Here is a 19,911-nt window from a genome sequence, read left to right on the forward strand (position 1 = left end):
ATGCCAATTTTCACCAAAAACATACTTAAATTATTCAGGTCGTTACAACTTTTCATCCACCATGTAATGCCAATGAGAGGATATCATTTAACCTTGCTTTGGGATATGAATTCTACTATTTTGAATGACGCTACATACTACAGAAGTCGTGCACCCAATGCACTAGCTTTCAGTTCTTTATCTATTTGAACTCATGCTTTTACTTACATCAAAGTGTATGAGTCATACATACATAGTTTGTCATCCACCTAGGATTTAGGTATACTACACTATAAATGTTACAACTGAATAAATCCATAAGTGGTTCAGGATTTAGTCTACTTGGGTCCCATCCGATGTAGTGTTAGTCCATTCAGTCACATCTATGTCTCTATCTTCTGGGCGTCATCCGCTATGATGCTTGGAAACAGTAAAATATGTAGAGTTTTTAGCACATTTTTTGCACTAATTCTTGCAGTTTCTAAGTAATTTTTGTTGAATTTATTATAAAATAATTATTTAATCTTAGTTTATAAAACATTTTGAATTTTAATTATTTTTATTATAATTTTGCATAAATTGAGTTATTTTTGGCAATTTTGCACAAATGATGAAAAATAAGCTCAACGGCCACCTTGGAATAATTAATTTACAAGACACCTTGGGAGCACAAGATGATGAAATAACAGACATGGAGGACTTAAATTTAAGTTTTTAGACTTCTTCGAATCAATTGGTCTGATTTAATTTTTGTTGGGAAAAAGGGGAACTAGAAGTAGGGCAAATGGCTTGAATTGAGTAAGTAAAGGAGGAGGAGGAACAAGCTAAAAAGAATAGCCCAAACTGTCCCATGTTGCTAACCCAATCAGCTTATTTTGGTTTATTTTAACACTTGCAAATCAGCCCTTGAACTTTTCCTAACATGCCATTCAAACCCCTTCTTTTTTCATGCATTCTACTTTTAGCCACAGGCTAAAAATAGCAAATTCAAACTCAACATGAATATTTGTATTGTTGTTCTTCAATTAATTAAATTGAATTAAATTCCTTTTGTGTTAGATTAATTGCATTATGTTCGCTTAGATTATTAAAAATGTGTTTGTGTTATTATTAGGTCTCAGTAAATTGTTCAATTAAATAAAATCATGCTTATCTTATGCGTGCATTTTAATTGTAAGGTAACTATTGAATTTATTATTTAAACGGACTGAAATTGTAATTAATGGACACAATATTTAATTGGTGCATGTTTAATCTTCTAACGTAGTTGAGGTTAAATTAGCGATGGTATCAAACAATACATTAGCCTTGCGTAACTTGAAAGATTATTATGATTAAATTATTTCAATATAGAGATATATTGTTACTTCACTTAATCTTTTATTTGCTTATTAAAATTCGATTAACCGTTTCAATTGACATAGACGTATGGTCAAGATGTTATTGGGTTTTAGTAAGTAAGTATGTGTATTAGTTACCCAGTTGCCGAGTTGCCTTGAAATTATTCGTAACAACATGAACACAACTTTAATTATTCTAAGTTAAAGAATAAAATTGATCTAACACATTTATGTCATATTTGATTAAACTCATCTTTTAGAAATCATGCATTGAATTTTTTTTACTTTTATTTTTTTCTTTATTAAATTATTTAGTTAATTTCTAATTTTTACAATACCTCTTCAAATTTTTCATCATCAAATTGCTTAAAGTTTCATTTCATAAATATTTTCATTCACAGTCCCTGTGGGTACGATAGCTTGACATTACTTGTCACTTTATTACTTGTTTTAATTGTGTACACTTGCACATTTTCATCGTTCCAATGCCTAAGACAAGTCATTCCCCTAATTGAACTTGATAGACAACATATTAGTCTTTCAATCGGTTTGCTCATTGCTGATTACACTAAGGACATCTTTAGATTTGTCTACTAATCCAAATTGTCTTTTTGTACTACCATCTGACCACGTAATACCACTTAGTATTAGTTAAATATGTAGACAACCAATGAGCAACATTTGCTTCCATTTTTCTTTACTTGCAAAAACCATGTGAGGACAATTATACAATGTATTTTATTATAATTAATGAATTTGTCTTATTAACCAATCTATTCAATAAAAAATTACCAGTGTATCTTGATGAAAATACTACACTTGGGCCACTAGATCCAACAACTATTGGGGTTACAATTACTGTTGTTGTAACTTTAACTAATAGGTAATCCGGACGATTGTTGAAAAATTAGGTTTACTTGTAAATACACTTTTATAGGATTGAGGTGGGGAATACTTATAAGATGAGTTCTTAGGATACCTTATAAAGAATGAGATATTATCCCAATTAACTGTGTTGGAAAGTCAACAACAAAATGACGTCGTAGAGAGAAGTAATAGAACTTTATTAGACATAGTTCGATCAATGTTAAGTTATTTGCAATTTTTTGTAACACCATATACCCGGCCTAGTCACCAAGCCTAGATACAGGATGCCACACCACCGTCTCGTCTCATGTGCATCAAATAGTAAGCTAGATTCAAGCAAACCGATCATATTTTGTTAACCCATACAACGGTTAAGTCGTCCAAATAGTTAACTAACATTTTTACATGCAAAACATTCGTTAATTTGTCATACACACAGCTAGAATCATGCATAAGGGCTATTTAGCAAAATTTTGTAAAAATGTTCGTAGGTATCAATACAGACATCCATGTACCGATATTTTCCATAACTGGTATCGATACCACTTGGAAAAATGATACTAAATGAACATACCATTTTCATTCAAAATCCTAAACTATCAAAAATTATTGGTACCGATTACAAAATATCGGTACTTTAGTTCCGATTATCGATACTCAAGACTAGGTATCGATACCAAAATGCTAATTTTTCCTGTATGTTTTAATTTACAAAGGTATCATTTTTAAAGTGTAATATCGATACCTCTGCCCCTGGACATTAAATTTTAGCATATATGTGAACTAAGCCACTCCAAATGTGATTCTAACCAATATGCATCAACCACTAAGTTAAATAACCAGTCATATATGACTTAATCAATAGTACAAAATTCGAAAAACAAGTCCAAACAAATATCATTGTACAAACATCAATGTCTACAATTCTAAGTAATAGTAATAACATGACATTCTTAGAAACCAAGTCAAAATGGTTAAAAATCAATGACCCAAAATAGTTCCACCATATTGCCTAATTCCCCAATACGAATAAAAATAATAGTTCACCTGCGATAAATAACTAGTCTTTCTTGGATCACTCCCTCGGAAACCACACCGCCCAACCATGATGTCACTAATCTTCATATGTTGAAATGAGTGGGCAAGCTTTAACAAGCTCAGTGAATGCAATAATTTCTTCAATGCAAACATATCATCATGCAACACAACCAGTCATTTACTCACAAGTACTGCATTCTTAAGTCTAGCCTTATATAATATGAAATCATGCATTAGCTAAAAGATCAATCTCATAAAGCATACATACTCACTCAAGCATAGAACATATTCCACACGATTACATAAAATATGGTAAATTGGGATAAGATGGCCCTTTTGTTATGAAACATATAGTGAGCTCTATCAACACACATCGGATACATGGATCTCCATTAGACCACATAGACTCATTGAGTCAACATGTCTAAAAAATGAAGAATTTAGCTAACACTCTCCTTATTACCCTTCACATCTCACGTTGAATGGAGCTTAGCTCTCATTCCCTTATCCCCCCAAACATGTCCCAGGGCCTCAACCTTCAAAACCACTAACCTTATAAGTGAGTACTCAAAATCCTATGGCATGCCAAATATATCCAATAGTTCTAATATCGCAAGGCCAAAATATCCTAAAACAACACATATTACTTATCAATTATTCATGCACTATCACTGTATATTAGCATCTTTTGCCAAACTCTAGCTTAGTCATATAGAATATACATTACACATTCATTTCATGTATATGATTTCACTTTACACAATAGTTACTATATTCACATACCATTTTTTAGCACAATACATAACAACAAAATCACAAAATAATTATGGATTTTAATGAAACTTACACTCAGAACTTAGACTAGGGGTTTAGGCTACACCTAAATCTCCAATTAACACATGACTCGTGTTTATGAGTATTAATCGCATACACTCACCACTTTATGCTTTAGTCGAAAAGCCGAAAGCTCAAGTAATACTTCCTTAGCTCATAGCAAGCTATTACGAATTCGAAGCCTTACACACATAAATCTCACACCAACCACAGTCAAATATCCACCAAAATTCATTCAAAGCAACTAACACACAAGCTTTAAGCTAAGTTCCCATGTAACTTAAACTATTAACATAACAAACTTTAAACTCTAACATCTCGGTCTATACTCAATATTTTTGCCTAAATTCAATTCTGTTCAGCTAATTAGTCACCCATGCCTAATTCACAACCTTCAAACTAGACAAATCTACTCAATTCATGGTATCGATATTTTTTGACATCTTTTAGGTAATTTTCACAAAATTCTTTAAAACATGAGAAATCAATAATGAAACTTCAAGGTAAGTTTAAAAACCTTCTAACCATGCTAAAAAGAGTTGAGAAACACTTTGAAACCAAGTTTTGACTCAAAATCCCAAAATCCACCATTAATGGTTCGATTGTCAAATTTTAGTTAAAACATACGATTTGAGAGCTAATAGTTCAGCTCTAGAGTCTACATAACATTAAAAACCAATGGGTACATGAATGATTACCTTTGTTGAAAGAATGAATTAGTTTCAACGTAAATTTGAAAAACCCACATTTCAAGAAGGTGATGAAATCTATAGAGTTTTGGGTTTTTTCTCGGGGATTTTTTATGGTAATGGACTTAAGAATGATAGAAAATCAAGGTATTGTGGTTTAGGAATAGAAAATTAATGGAATAGTAAGGAAAATAACAAGAGGCGGCAAGCACAAACGATGACCTAACCGTCAAGTAAGGACATAACACAACCCAACTTCTCCTTGCCATAACAGGACATTTGATTGAAGATCCTTTCAACTCCCTCCAACCAGTACTCAACTACAGTTGGACCAGTACCTTTCACTATAGAAAACTCTTTACCACCCAACGTCTGAAGACGTTCAAGTGGTAAACCTCGATTAATCGGTGTAGCATTGGCATGTGCAGGTGCAGAGTTAGCACCAGCAATCCGTTGAAATACTCCTATACCCTTATCAAGTATGTTCACTCTACGCGGTGGCACATGAGGTGCAAAGGATGTACCATCCTCTTGAGGACTAGCTCTCACATTAACATATCTAGGAGGCATATTTAATAATCTAACATACATAAAAAAATAAATGGTGTAAGTGGCTAGAATGATCCAAGTCTCGTTCCTGCAAACAAACTTTCGGGTTAAAGACATTGTGTTCCCGTTCTTACCCGTCATGCGATTCAATTAGTATTATGTCAACAATTTCAAGAAAATAGGGAAATTTAGACTTATGAGTTTCGACACTCCAAACACAAGACAATCACCTAGGTCTAAGAGTTATTGGACCTAGAGCTCTAATACCACCAAATGTAACACATTATACCCGGCTTGTTCGCTAAGCCCAGATACGAGATGCCACACCACCGTCTCGTCTCATATGTATCGAATAGAAAGTTAGATTCAAGAAAACCGATCATCTTTTGTTAACTCGTACAAGTGTTAAGTTGTCCAAGTAGTTAACTAACATTTTTACATGCAAATAATTCGTTAATGGGTCATACACACAGCCATAATCATGCATAAGGGCTAATTATCAAAATTTCATAAAAATATTTGAAGGTATCGATACAAACATCCATGTATCGATACTTTCCACAGGTGGTATTGATAGCACTTGGAAAAATGATGCTAAATGAACATATTATTTTTAGCCAAAATCTTGAAGTATCGAAAATTATTGGTACCGATTACAAAATATCGATAATTTCGTCTCGAGTATCAATACTTGAGATAAGGTATCGATACCAAAATGCTATTTTGTTTTCCTGTATGTTTTAATTTACAGCGGTATCATTTTTGAAGCGTAATATCGATACCTCTACACCTGGACATGAAATTTTAGTATATATGTGAACTAAACCACTCCAAATGTGATTCTAACCAACATGCATCAGCCATTAAGTTAAATATCCATTCATATGACCTAATCAATACTAAAAAATACCAAAAATGAGTCCAAACAAATATCATTGTGCCATCATCAATATATACAATCCTAAGTAATGGTACTAACATGACATTCCTAAAAACCAAATCAAAATGGTTAAAAATCAATGACCCAAACTATTGCCTAATTCCCCAATACGAATAAAAATAATAGTTCACCTACGATAAATAACTAGTGTTTCTTGGATCACTCCTTCGAAAACCACACCGCCTACATCGTGATGTCACTAATCTATATATGTTGAAATGGACGTGTGAGCTTTAAATAGCTTAGTGAATGCAAGAATTTCCACAACGCAAACATAGCATCATGCAACACAACCAATCATTTACTCACAAGTACCACATTCTTAAGTCTAGTATCATATAGTATTAAATCGTGCATCGACTAAGAGATCAACCTCATAACGTATACATACTCACTCAAGCATAAAACATATTCCACACGATTACATAAAATATGATAAATTGGGATAACATGGCACTTGCGTCATGAAACATATAGTGAACTCTATCATCTCACATCGGATACACGGATCTCCATTACACTATATAGACTCATAAAGTCAACATGTCCCAAAAGTGAAGCATTTAGCTAACACTCTCCTTATTACCCCTCATATGTCCTGTTGAATGGAGCTTAGCTCTCATTCGCTTGTCCATCCAAACATGTCCCAGGGCCTCAACGCCCAAAACCATTAAACATATAAGTGAGTACTCACAATCCTATAGCATGCCAACTATATCCAATGGTTCCAAGATCACAAGGCCAAAATATCTGATAACAACACATATTACTTACCAATTATCTATGCACTATCACTGCATACGAACATCCTTTCCTAAACTCTAGCATAGTCATATAGAATATATATTACATATTCAATTCATGTATATGATTACACTTTACACAATAGTCATTATATTCACATACCACTTTTTATGCACAATACACAACCATAAAATCATAAGATAATTATGGATTTTAAGGAAACTTACACTCGAAACTTAGAGTAGGGGTTTAGGCTACATCTAAATTCCCAATTAACACATGAATCGTGTTTACGAGTAGTAATCCCATACACTCACCACTTTATGCTTTATTTGAAAAGCCGAAAGCTCAACTAATGCTTCCCTATCTCGTAGCAAACTCTTACGAGTCTGGAGCTTTACACACTTAAATCACATAACAACCATAGTCAAATATCCACCAACATTCATTCAAAGCAACTAACACGCAAGCTTTAAGCTAAGTTCCTGTGGAAGTGAAACTATTAACACAACAAACTTAAAAGTCTAATATCTCGGTCTATACTCAATATTTTGCTTAAATTCAATTTCATTCATCTAACTAATCACCCACGCCCAATTCACAACCTTCAAACTAGACAAATCTACTAAATTCATGGTATCGACATTTTTTGACGTCTTTTAGGTTATTTTCACAAAATTCTTTAAAACATGATAAATCATTAACAAAACTTCAAGGCAAGTTTAAAAACCTTCTAACCATGCTAAAACAAGTTAAAAAATACTTTGAAACCAAGTTTTGACTCAATCTCAAAATCCACCTTAAATTGTTCAATTTTCATCTTTTATTTAAAACATGTGATTTGAAGGCTAATCATTCAGCTTCAGAGTCTAAATAACATTAAAAACCAACGGATACATGAATGATTACCTTTTTGGAAAGAATGAACAAGTTTTGATGTAAATTTGAAAATCCCATGTTTGAAGAACATGATGAAATCTATGGAATTTTTGGTGGTTTTATTAGGGATTTTTATGGCAATTGACTTAGGAATTATAGAAAATCAAGTTATTATGGTTGAAGAATAAAAAATCAATGGAATAGTGAGGGAAAGAACAAGGGGCGGCAAACACAAAAAGAACAAGGGGCAGCAAGCACAAACTTGAAGAACAACTATTGTGACTTTAGGTTGAAAGTAGGGTTTTTTAGGTTCAATTTAAAAATCTAGTTTAATTGCGACATAAATGCTCATTGTTTTGACTTTGTTACAATATAGTTCTTTCTCTAAAATTAAGAGCTTCTAAAACACTTTTTCAAAAATTGATTTAACAGTCAAGATGCTAATGTTGAAAACATGATCAAGTACTAACCTTACGAAATTCCAAGCTCATATTGGCCAAAATTCCTAAAATACCCCTAAAGCTCTTAAACACTATTTTGGGGTGTTACAATTGTTGCTATCCTTTTAGGGATACACCTTACAAAGGGTTAGTTATATTTTGAATTTTGTACCAACTAAGGTTGCACCTAAGACTCCATACAAATTGTGGCATGACAGGAAGCCAAGCCTATATCATTTTAGGATTTGGGGCTGCCCAGCCCACATATTGGACAAAAAAGTGAAGAAGTTGGATTCATGGATAGAACAATGCATGTTTGTATGATATCCTAAAGGAAATAAAGGTGGTTTGTTTTATAAGCTAAAAGACAATACAATAAAAGTGTCGACTCATGCAACCTTTGTAACACCCCCTAATCAGACTGATCAATCAAAAAAACGATCTATTATCAGAAGGGCTGAGCTCAAAGCACAACAACAAAAGAACTAGGTTTCATTTCTAATTTTAATAGATAGATTGTAAACAATGAAAAAGTCACGAATGATTGCTAGCAAACTTTGCATTTATAACACGACCAAAGGAAAATAGTAAGAATACAAAATATTATTTAAAAGGAAAGCGGGATTTCGGCGAAGTGCAACATTTAAACCAGTTTATACAGAACCTTAACATGAATGAGAAAAAGGTTTCACTAAAATCAACAAAAAAAAGCTCTAAGCTAGCCAAGCTAGTGAGTTGCCCCCAGTATGTACATGTTACAAAATAACCACTAAAAAGGCTCAAAAAAAAAAGCCACGATCTGACTGAGGCAATTGGGTAACCTAAGATACCTGAAAAAAATGAAGGAAATTGGGTAAGTTTGAAATGAACTTAGTGAGTTCCAGAAATCATAACATTTGAATCAAAACAAAAGTAGAAACTCTCAAGCATGACATGTGACCAGCAAATCACACAAGCATGCTAACAATCGTCTATCATTCTAGGTTGCATACATTCAGCATGAAAAAAGCTAACTTAGCAGAAGAAATAAGAAGAAATAAAAATAGTATAACATGTAGATCGCCATTGTTCACACATTTCCACGGCTTGTACACTATTGTTGCTTCCGCCATGCCACTCTGGTTGCACATTGTTAGAGCTCGTATGTCCATACAACACACACATCACTATAGTTCGTACACGGTTACTGTTCACACATTGCACTTTGTATAGACCTCACACATGGTTTACAAGATCAATTTGCAAATAGTCAATGCTCACACATCATTATAGCTTGTACATTACATAACTCACACATTATTGTGGTTCACATATTACACAGCTCGCACATCATTATAGTTTACACGTTACATAGCTTACTTATCATTGCGGCTCGCACATTACATAACTTGCATGTCATTGCAGGTTACACATTACACAACTCGCACACCATTGTGACTCGCACATTACACAACTCAGACATCATTGTTATATACATATACTAAATCGGTTCACATATAAACTCTTACTAAATCAGCTAGCACATAATTACTTACATAGGATTTGCACCTAAGTACCTTAGAAGTTGATTTACTCACGCATTATAGGGACAATTAGCACATATTCACCAAAACAATTTACTCATACCTTATAGTGACAGTTCACACATGCTTTGCAAAGACAATGGACAGATAATTTACAGTTCACACATGACTACCCTACATAGTTAGTTCACACACAATCACAACTCACACTTACTACTTATAAGGTTAGCTCACCCATCACTACTTTATATAGTTAGCATATAACTACCTGACAGAAAGTTCACACATCACTATTTTACTAAGAGTTCATACATGAACACTTTACAAAGTCAGCTAGCACATAATGCATTACAAAGTCAGTTCGCAAATAATTCATAGGGATAGATCACATAATATTTCACAGAGTCAGTTCGCACGTACATTACAAGGACAACTCACACATATTTTGTAGTGATAGTTCATGTATACTTTACAAGGATAGTGTACACATACTTTCTAGAGACGATTCTCACATACTTTCTTACTTGGTTGGCATGTAGATAACTAATGTACAGTCCGCTTATATCTATCTTACAAGTCAACTACTTATACCTTGCAGGATCCCTTAGCTCATGCATTGCAAAGGTAGTTCACGAAGATAAATATAGTGATAGTTTGCATATACAATGCAAATTCAATTTACACATTGAATATAATGACAATTCACATAATATTGCTTTGTAGGGACAACCCACACATTCAATAAAATAACAGTTCACATGTACAATGCTTTGCAAGATTTCATGGACCCTTGCTTGTGCTAGCTTCTTATCCCCACATACTAAATCTTTGTACACATTATTTCATTTATACCAACCTAACCTCCACAAATCCTCTTTGTGAATTTGAGTACCCTTGTGCTCCCCCGCAAGGTCACGGGTTTTTGTCAATAACGATTTGCATTTATATGCCCTACTGGAGGCAAAAACATAATCAAATCATATTTCTCCAATCAATTCCCCTTTTCACAAACACATTACAAAAGTCGCCCCCATATGCATTCAAATTCAAACTTTCTCTACAATTTGCTTGGAACGACAGAAATGTGCAAGTGTACACAATTGCAACAAGTAGTAAAATGACAAGTAAATGTCGAGTTATCGTACCCACAGGCACTGTGAAAAGAATTATTTATGAATTCTATTTAAACCACTTTGGTGAAGAAAAATATTTTGTTTGAAGAGGGTGATTAAAAACAAAGATTTTAAACTAAGTAAACTAAATAAATAAATCTCAAATGTAGGATTTCAAAATACAATTTTAATCAAGATGACATAGTTGTGTTAGATTAATTACATTTCGTAACTTAGAATTATTAAACTCGTGTTTATATTGTTACGAATAAGTTCACGACAACTCGGTAATTTGCTAACTTATGAACATACTTACCTACCAAAATCCATTTATCTCTTGACTATATCCCTATGTCAATTCAACCGATTAAACAAATCTTAATAGGCAAATATGTTATTGCACATACATACTTATTAAATCGAAATAATCTCTTGTACATATCCCTATGTCAATTAAAACAATTAACTTGATTTAATAAGCACATAAAAGATTATGTGAGGTAACAATGTATCCTTACCCTGAAATAGTTTAATCACAATAATCTTGAAAGTTATGCAAGGAAAATGTATCATCGTATACCGTTGCTAATCTAACCTTCAGCTACCTTAGATGATTAAACATGCACTGATTAAGTACTGTGTCCAATAATTACAATTTCAATCCGTTTAAATAATTAATTCATTAGTTACCTAACAATTGTAATGCAAAAATAACTTAGTCATAATTTTACTTAATCAAACATCTTATCGAGCCCTATAACAACATAAACACAATTTTAGTAATTTTAACAAACGAAATGCAATCAACCTAACACGAATTAAATTCAAGCTAAATTGATTAAATTAACCATTCCAATAACATAAATATTCATAGATATGATCAGCATAACAAAAACAAAAATTAAAGAGATAGGGAACAAGAATCAAATCTGGTGTTTTTCCGTGGCTTAACTAGTTGCTCCGTTCTTCCTTCTCTATTGTCCTTGTCGACCAGGGCTACTATGAACACTTAATTGCTGCTCCAAATAGCTGATGAATGCCCCTTTTCCAAGAGGGAAATTGACAAAAGAGCAAAGGAATTTTGGAATGGAAAGAAGAGAGAAAGTGGAGAGAAGAGAAGAAAGATGCGAATGCTTGTGGTTTGTTTCTTAAAATAACCATCCTAAGGGATTTTTTATACCTAAGAAGGGGTGCAAAAAATAGCTAAAATTATTAGCCAAAGAGCCCTCCCTTGGCCGACCACACATGTGGCAAGTTAGATAGTTTCAACTTTGCTACTTTAGGCTTGGGGCAAATCTAGAAAGCCACCAATTGTGGAGGGGTTTGAATGGAACTTGAACAAGTCTTCAAGGTCCTCTTTGCAAGATTAAATAACCAGCTAATAAGCTGACTTGGGTCAGCCCTAGGGATGGTTTTTGGGCTGTCCATTTCTTGGTTGGTTCAATTCACTCAGTTCAGTTCAACTGGACCATTTTTTCATAATTAATTAATAATAATTTATTAATGCAAATTAAATTTTATATAAATTAAAATTAATTATATTATGAATTAATAAATATAATTTTGGACTGTCTTAGGCTGAAATTTAGTTCACCTCGATACTTCAAATTGCTTCTCGATTTTGTGCTTTTAACAGTGTCTGCCGAGCCATTTTTTGCCCTTTGTGCAAATCTGTCGAAAATAACCAAAATTCATCAAAATTAATTATAAAATTAACTAAAATTCAACATGTTCATATTTTAAGTACACTTTAATTATTTTGTAAAAATTAATTATTTTTTCGACAAGAATTTTATCGAAACTGTATGATTTTAAGTTAAAAATGGTATGTAAAAATGTGTAAATTTCCATGTTTCCACACCCAAAAACTTAATTCATTGCTCGTCCCGAGTAATGCACAAATTAAAAAGAATTACTAGGAAAACACCTTTGAAAATTCCTTCAGAATAACATTCTTCCAAAATTATGAATTTAATATATTTATGCTTAAAAACAAGAAATTTGATTGTTATACTACTTAAGTATACATATCGTTCAAATTAATCTCAACAACTATTATGATAGCAAAATTAGACTAAATGCTTCGTTAACAAAGACATGTTAACCCTTACCAATTTGATTTTATTTCCTTATTCAAGATTAAGATGCAATCATTAAGTTTAACTTATGCCTTCATATGTTGAATATAGTAATTTCTCTCCACTAATGTAGGTAGCATAGAAAACTTGAATCAATAGGTCTTTAAAAAGGAAGCTAGGATAGAGGTAGGTAAAAGATAGATAAATTTAGGCTTTTAAACCCTAGACTCAGCTTCAATCGAACCTTTGGAACAACTTCCCTCAATACAACAACTTACTTTGCTTTCACATGCTCTTTTGTACATCTATTTTCTTTCAAGCACACGAGCTCTCTTTTTTTTAAGCATTTTACTGTATGTACTACAATTTTTAGAGCATTTGATACTTCTTTCAACTCCCTAAAACTTATTTTCAAAAAATATTCTGAATAGTACTGAGTCTAGTGTTTAGGACAATTTAAAGATAACTAAGAGAGAAGTGATGGCTAAATATTGCAAGGGTTCAAATAAAATTGGGCCATATAGTCTCAAAGTTGGGTTCCAAAGGAAAAAAATTCATCAATGTTGGCTTGAAAGGCTCAAACGGTCGAAACAAGAGTTGCCTAAATCATTTTCAACATTCCATGCTTCCTAGGATTTCGGCTCAAGAAACTACTAAGCCAATTCTAGGGATTAAACTTTCATGCATGCCTACCTTTCTAAAGGAACTAAAAATTTTATGGTATGATTTACATGCTTTATTAAAAATTCATTTATATCTTTATTAAGCTAACATAACAATTTATTGAAAGAATAGAACCTTATTTATACTGAAGTTTAGCATACTTAACAAAATTTCAAATTATTGAACAAAATATATCCTAATCATAATTAAAAGAACTATTTATTCTGAGATGAAATAATTTCAATTTTTCGGTCCCCCTACTTAAAATGAAAAATGTTCTTATTGTTTAAAGTGAATAGATATTATACACAAGGTAGGATTCTAAAAAAGAAGAGGTGAGTCAATTTGATTGCATAAGTACCAAGCTCTTTCTAAATCCAATCCTAGACATGTATATATCTATTGCCACACTTTATATTTTGCAACTTGTTTAATTTTATTAATGATTTCCATCTCTTGTTTTATTATGAAAAAAATTCCTAATTAACTTTATCCTAAAATAACCTAAGAACATAAATAAAATAAAGTCGAGATCCCCCTTTTATTTATTTACAGATCCTTCCGAATTCGACTCATCTTTTGCTCCATTATTATTGTCTTTGCATGAATCACTTCACTCCTTCTTCGATAATGGGCTCCATGGTTCAAATATGTAATCTGGAAACTCAGGCACAAAAATAAATTGGTCATTGTAAATTTTCGTAAGAGCACTTCTCATCGAGTCATCCCTTATTTTTGAGTATTTCCAGTAAGGTTGTTGCTGCCACTGCATATGTTACATTATGTCCATCAACTTTGATAGCTCATCTCGAAGATCTGGGTGAGGAAGTTGAGCTCTGAACATTGAAGTCTCGATATCAGGTTCAGCTTCTGGTTCCATTGGTTCCACCTTATCAGGGACTTTAGCTAATTGCACTCGCTCGATCTCTATGGGATATTCTTCTTCTTCTTTTTCGAGATCCTCACTTTCTTCAACTTGTTGCTTTAGAACAGAGTCTCCTGCTATTCGATAGAGGTCCCAATTTGTGATTATGCCCTAGGTATAGCCTGTACTCTTAAAGTTTGCAAGAATAGCTTTCAAGCACAAAATTGTTATCGTAAAGGGAAAGTAAGCTAGGCCAGAACATGAACGTCTAACGGCACAATTCTGCATTTCCTTCAGGATGATTTTTCCCACATCAAGGGTCTTCCTAGTTAAAATCGAGTATAATAAGACCATTCTCTCTAATGAGATTGTAGTCCTATGCGAGCTAGGCATAAGGCTGAACCAAATGAAGTAGAACCATACCTTTGCGAGTGGTGTCAAATATTCTTTTTGACAAATATGGATTCCTTGCTTTGACACAGTCTACTTAGAACCTGGAACTATAAGTTCCTCGAGAATTTCTTGCAAATTTTCAAGCTCTACATTGCTCATCAAGGGGGAATATTCATCATTTTCAAAATCAAGCAATTCAAAAAACTCATTAATAGCGTTTGAAGTTATTGTTACCTTGATTCCGCTAACTGGAACTTTTGTCAACTCACTTGAGGTTAAATTCTCATAGAATTCACGCACTAACTCCTCATCCACACTAGGTCTCTTCTCATAAAACAACTCCTAATTGAGAGTTTCAGCAACCTGACGAGTACGCGCCATAAAACCAATATAGTTGCTTTCTTTTCAATGTGAAACCTTCCTTTGGATGCATCTGTTGATTCTTGAAGATACTCTCCTATCTTGCTTTGGCTTCTTCATAGTGGAACTTGTTTTGTGATTTGTCAATTTGGGCAGATGCACCAGTTCTCTTATGAGGCATGATTAACCTGATCATAAGATGGTAACAATTATTTTCTCAAAAATTTAATTAATATAAAATATTCATAATTCAATAAATTTAAAAATTTGATAATAAAATTAAAATTTAGGAGAAAAATTGGTCTTACCACCTTTTTTGTAAAAATTAAGAGCTCTTAAGAAAAATAATCATGAATAAAAAGATGGCAAATTAAAATAGGTTGAGGGGTTTTTGACTAAGGATGGGTAAAAGAGTGATGTGTCGCTCGGGTATGCAAGGCAGTAACGTGCAACATGGAATGGATGTGAGCAGCATGCGGATCGTTGAACAGGCCTAGTGTGGGCGCGCGCGGGGTGCTGTTGACCAATCAGCTAGACGATGTTGTGGCTAGGGAATTGTTAGGAGGTTTCGACACTTAAGGGTTTTGGTGTTTTTGGAGGGAATGGTGTATGAATGAGAAAAAATAAGAATAGATGGGTGGAATTTATAGTGAAAGGAGTAAGAGCTAAAGTAGAATTCTTAAAAATTCTAAGTTCTAATTCTACTCAAAGTAAATAACAATGAATAATTAATATAATGCATATTAAATTATTATTTGCTATTAATTTATTAATATAAAAACTTATCAAATAAAATATGATTAAATTAAAACTAATCCTAACTCTAAATAAAACTGATAATAATTAATATATATTATAATGGATATAATTATATATTAATAATTATCATCTTTTCTTTTTTCTTTATTGAACTAAAAACATTTATTTAAGATGCTTTTTGAAAATATTTACAAAAAAGAGGCATCTAATTTTTAATATTTACAAAAAGAGCAAACAAATTTTTAAAAATAATCCAATTAAGTTCCTAGACTTAATGAAAATTCAAAATTGAGTTGCAACATAAAACTTGGATCAGAATTGACCCTTTTACTTCAAAAGCTAAAAATTTATTTAATCATTTAGGGAATAATTTCTTAGAAAATTATGTTAAAATCAATTCCCAAGAAAGGTTGGAGAGGTCACAAGCGGTCCCGCTTAAGTTTCAATCTCTTAGATAGAATTTATTTAAACATACTAATCTTGAAAATATACCTTAAATCATTTATTTAAATAGAAGAACAAGAAAAATTAAATATATGATAAAATGAATGAGATTTGATTCCATTTAATTTTTTCTCCCCAGTAATGTTTCAAGCATTGAGCATTAACTCGAAAATTACCTCCCTTACCTTGAAGTTCAAAAACTCCGTATGGATAAACTCGATGAATCATAAACTGACTGGAACAATGTGATTTTAACTTACCTAGAAAAAACCTTAATCTTGAATTGAATAACAAGACTTACTGACCTGCTTCAAATTCTCGAACTCAAATATGTTTGTCATGTCATTTCTTGAGTCTCTCCTTAAGTAATTTGGCATTCTCGTATGAAGACATTAAGAATTCTTCTAACTCGTTAAGTTGAAGCATCCGTTTCTCTTTGGCACTTTTAAGATCCAAGTTGAGTCGTTGGAAAGCCTAGTAAGCTTTATGTTCTAAATCCAAGGGTAGATGGCAGGCATCCCTAAAGACTAACTTATAGGGTGGCATCCCTAAAGGTGTCTTGTATGCTGTCCTATATGCCCATAAAGCATCATCTAGTCTTTTGGACCAATCTCGTCGGTTCGGGCAAACTACCTTCTCAAGTATGCCTTTGATCTCTTTATTTGCCAGTTCAGCTTGCCCATTCGTCTGTGGATGGTAAGCTATAGCAACCTTGTGTTTCATTCAATGTTTATCTAATAACCATTTCAACCACTTGTTCACAAAATGGGACCCTTTATCACTGATGATGGCTCTTGGGGATCGAAACCTTGTGAACGCATGTTTCTGTAAAAACTTAATTACAACCTTAGCATCGTTTGTCGGATATGCCTCTGCCTCAACCCACTCAAACTCATAGTCTACTACTTCTAATATATACTTGTGACCAAAACACGGAGGGAAAGGATTGAGAAAGTCAATACCTCAAACATCGAATAATTCTACCTGAATGATGTTTGTTCGAGGCATCTCATTTCTGTTGGTGACATTTCTGAACCTTTGACATCGATCACAACTCTTTACGTAAGCATATACATATTTGAATAGTGTTGGCCAAAAGAATTCGACTTGCAATTCCTTGGCTGCAGTACGTGTACTCCAAAGTGTCCTCCACTCGGAGCTAAGTGACAAAGGTATAAAATCTTATGTACTTCATCTTCTGCTACGCATCTCCTGATCATTTGATCTGTACACTTTTTAAACAAATACGGTTCTTTCCAGAAATAGTACTTCATATCGTGAAAAACTTTTCTTTTCATGATACGTCTTATCAATCGGCATCAAACCACAAGCTAAAAAGTTATCAATATCAGCAAACAATGGGTATTATGGACATGATTTACCTTCAGTATGTGTTCATCTGGAAACGTCTCTCCAATTGGTATAATAGGAGAGTTCCCTTCTTGCAGCTCCAATCTGGACAAGTGGTTTGCTACTTGGTTTTCCACTTCATTTCGATCTTGAATTTCTAGATCGAACTCTTGAGGTAGAAGTACCCATCGAATCAATCTCAGCTTAGCGTCTTTCTTGGCAAGTAAACACTTAATTACTGAGTGGTCCGTATAAATAGTCACTTTGGTACCTACAAGATAAGATAGAAACTTGTCAAAGGTAAACAATAGCAAGTAACTATTTTTCTATTACCGTGTAATTCAGTTGAGCTCCTATTAGAATCTGACTCGCATAGTAGATGGGATGAAAAAATTTGTTCCTTTGCTTACCCATGACAGCTCCAATCGTGAAGTCACTTGCGTCACACATCAATTCAAATGGCAAATTCCAGTCTGGTGTGACTATTATTGGTGCCGAGACTAACCGACTCTTCAAATCACTGAAAGCTCTTAAGCACTCTTCATCTTAGACTAGCCAATAAAAATGTCATGACAAAACAACCTCAACAAATGGAAGGAAGGCCACTGCCACTGTTTCCTCAACATTTCTACAAATCTAAGATTTTTGATTCAAGAAATTCTTGGATAGCCTGAAACAATTACATATCAAAATACCATTGGTGGAAAATTTGGAAGAAATGCCCAACTATGTGAAATTCATGACAGATATCTTATCAAAGAAGAGAAAGTTAGGGGAGTTTGAAACTATTACTCTCACTAAAGGGTGCAAAACAATGTTGAGAAACAAATTGCCACCAAATTTAAAGGATCCAGGGAGTTTTACTATACCTTACTCTATTGGAAATCAATATATAGGCAAAGTATTATGTGACTTAGGTGCAAGGATAAATCTAATGTGCATGTCCATTTTTAGGAAGATGGGAATAAGGAAGCCGAGACCTACAACTGTCACATTGCAATTAGCTAATCATTCATATGCACATCCAGAAGCTAAAATCGAAGATGTGTTGGTAAGAGTTGAAAGCTTCATTTTTGCAGAAAATTTTATTAGTCTGGAATGTGAGACTAATAAAGAGGTACAAATCATACTTGGGAGACCTTTTCTAGCAACTGGTAGAACATTAATTAATATACAGAAAGGTGAATTAACAATGAGAGTTAATGATCAGCAGATAACCTTTAATGTTTTTGATGCTATGAAGTATGCAAATACAAATGAAGAATGCCACGCTATTAAGATTGTTCACACAATAGTTCAGGAAGAATTTGTAGGATTTTATCACAATAATTCTAATGATGATGTAAACTCATTTGAGTTAATTGAAGAAGAACTAATTGAAGAGCTTGGTGAACTGATGGAATCTAACCAATTGAGAATGGATCAAGTAGAAGTTTCAAACCATTACATTTATCATACCATTCTTTTAAACCTCATCGATCATTCAGAGAAGATCCTCTTACATTGGAATTGAAGCCTTTGCTAGTACATCTGAAGTATGCTTACTTGGGATGTAACAACACATTGCCAATAGTTATCTTTGCGACATTTACATTAGATCAAGAGGCTCAATTATTGAAATTTTTAAAAAAATCAAAGATGATATTGAGGTTAATGATTGCAGATATCAAAGGAACCAGTCCAACAATCTGCATGCACAAGCTATTACTAGAGAATTGCCATGAAAAATCTACCGAGTAGTAGAGAAGACTAAATCCCATTATAAAGGAAGTTATTAAAAAGGGTATTATCAAATGGTTGGATGCTGGAATTATATACCCAATTTCTGATAGTTCTTGGGTGAGCCTTGTTCAATGTGTACCTAAAGAAAGGGTGTCACCGTCGTAAGAAATGATAACAATAAACTTATTCTTACCCGTATTGTCACAGGATAGAAGGTTTGTATAGACTATTGGAAACTCAACAAAGCAACAAGGAAGGCTCATTTTCCGTTGCCATTTATCGACCAAATTTTAGATAGATTAGTCGGGAAAGCCTTCTACTATTTTCTAGATGGTTATTTGGT

This window comes from Gossypium hirsutum, chromosome D13 (assembly GCF_007990345.1).
Source record: "Gossypium hirsutum isolate 1008001.06 chromosome D13, Gossypium_hirsutum_v2.1, whole genome shotgun sequence".
In the NCBI taxonomy this organism is placed as follows: Eukaryota; Viridiplantae; Streptophyta; class Magnoliopsida; order Malvales; family Malvaceae; genus Gossypium; species Gossypium hirsutum.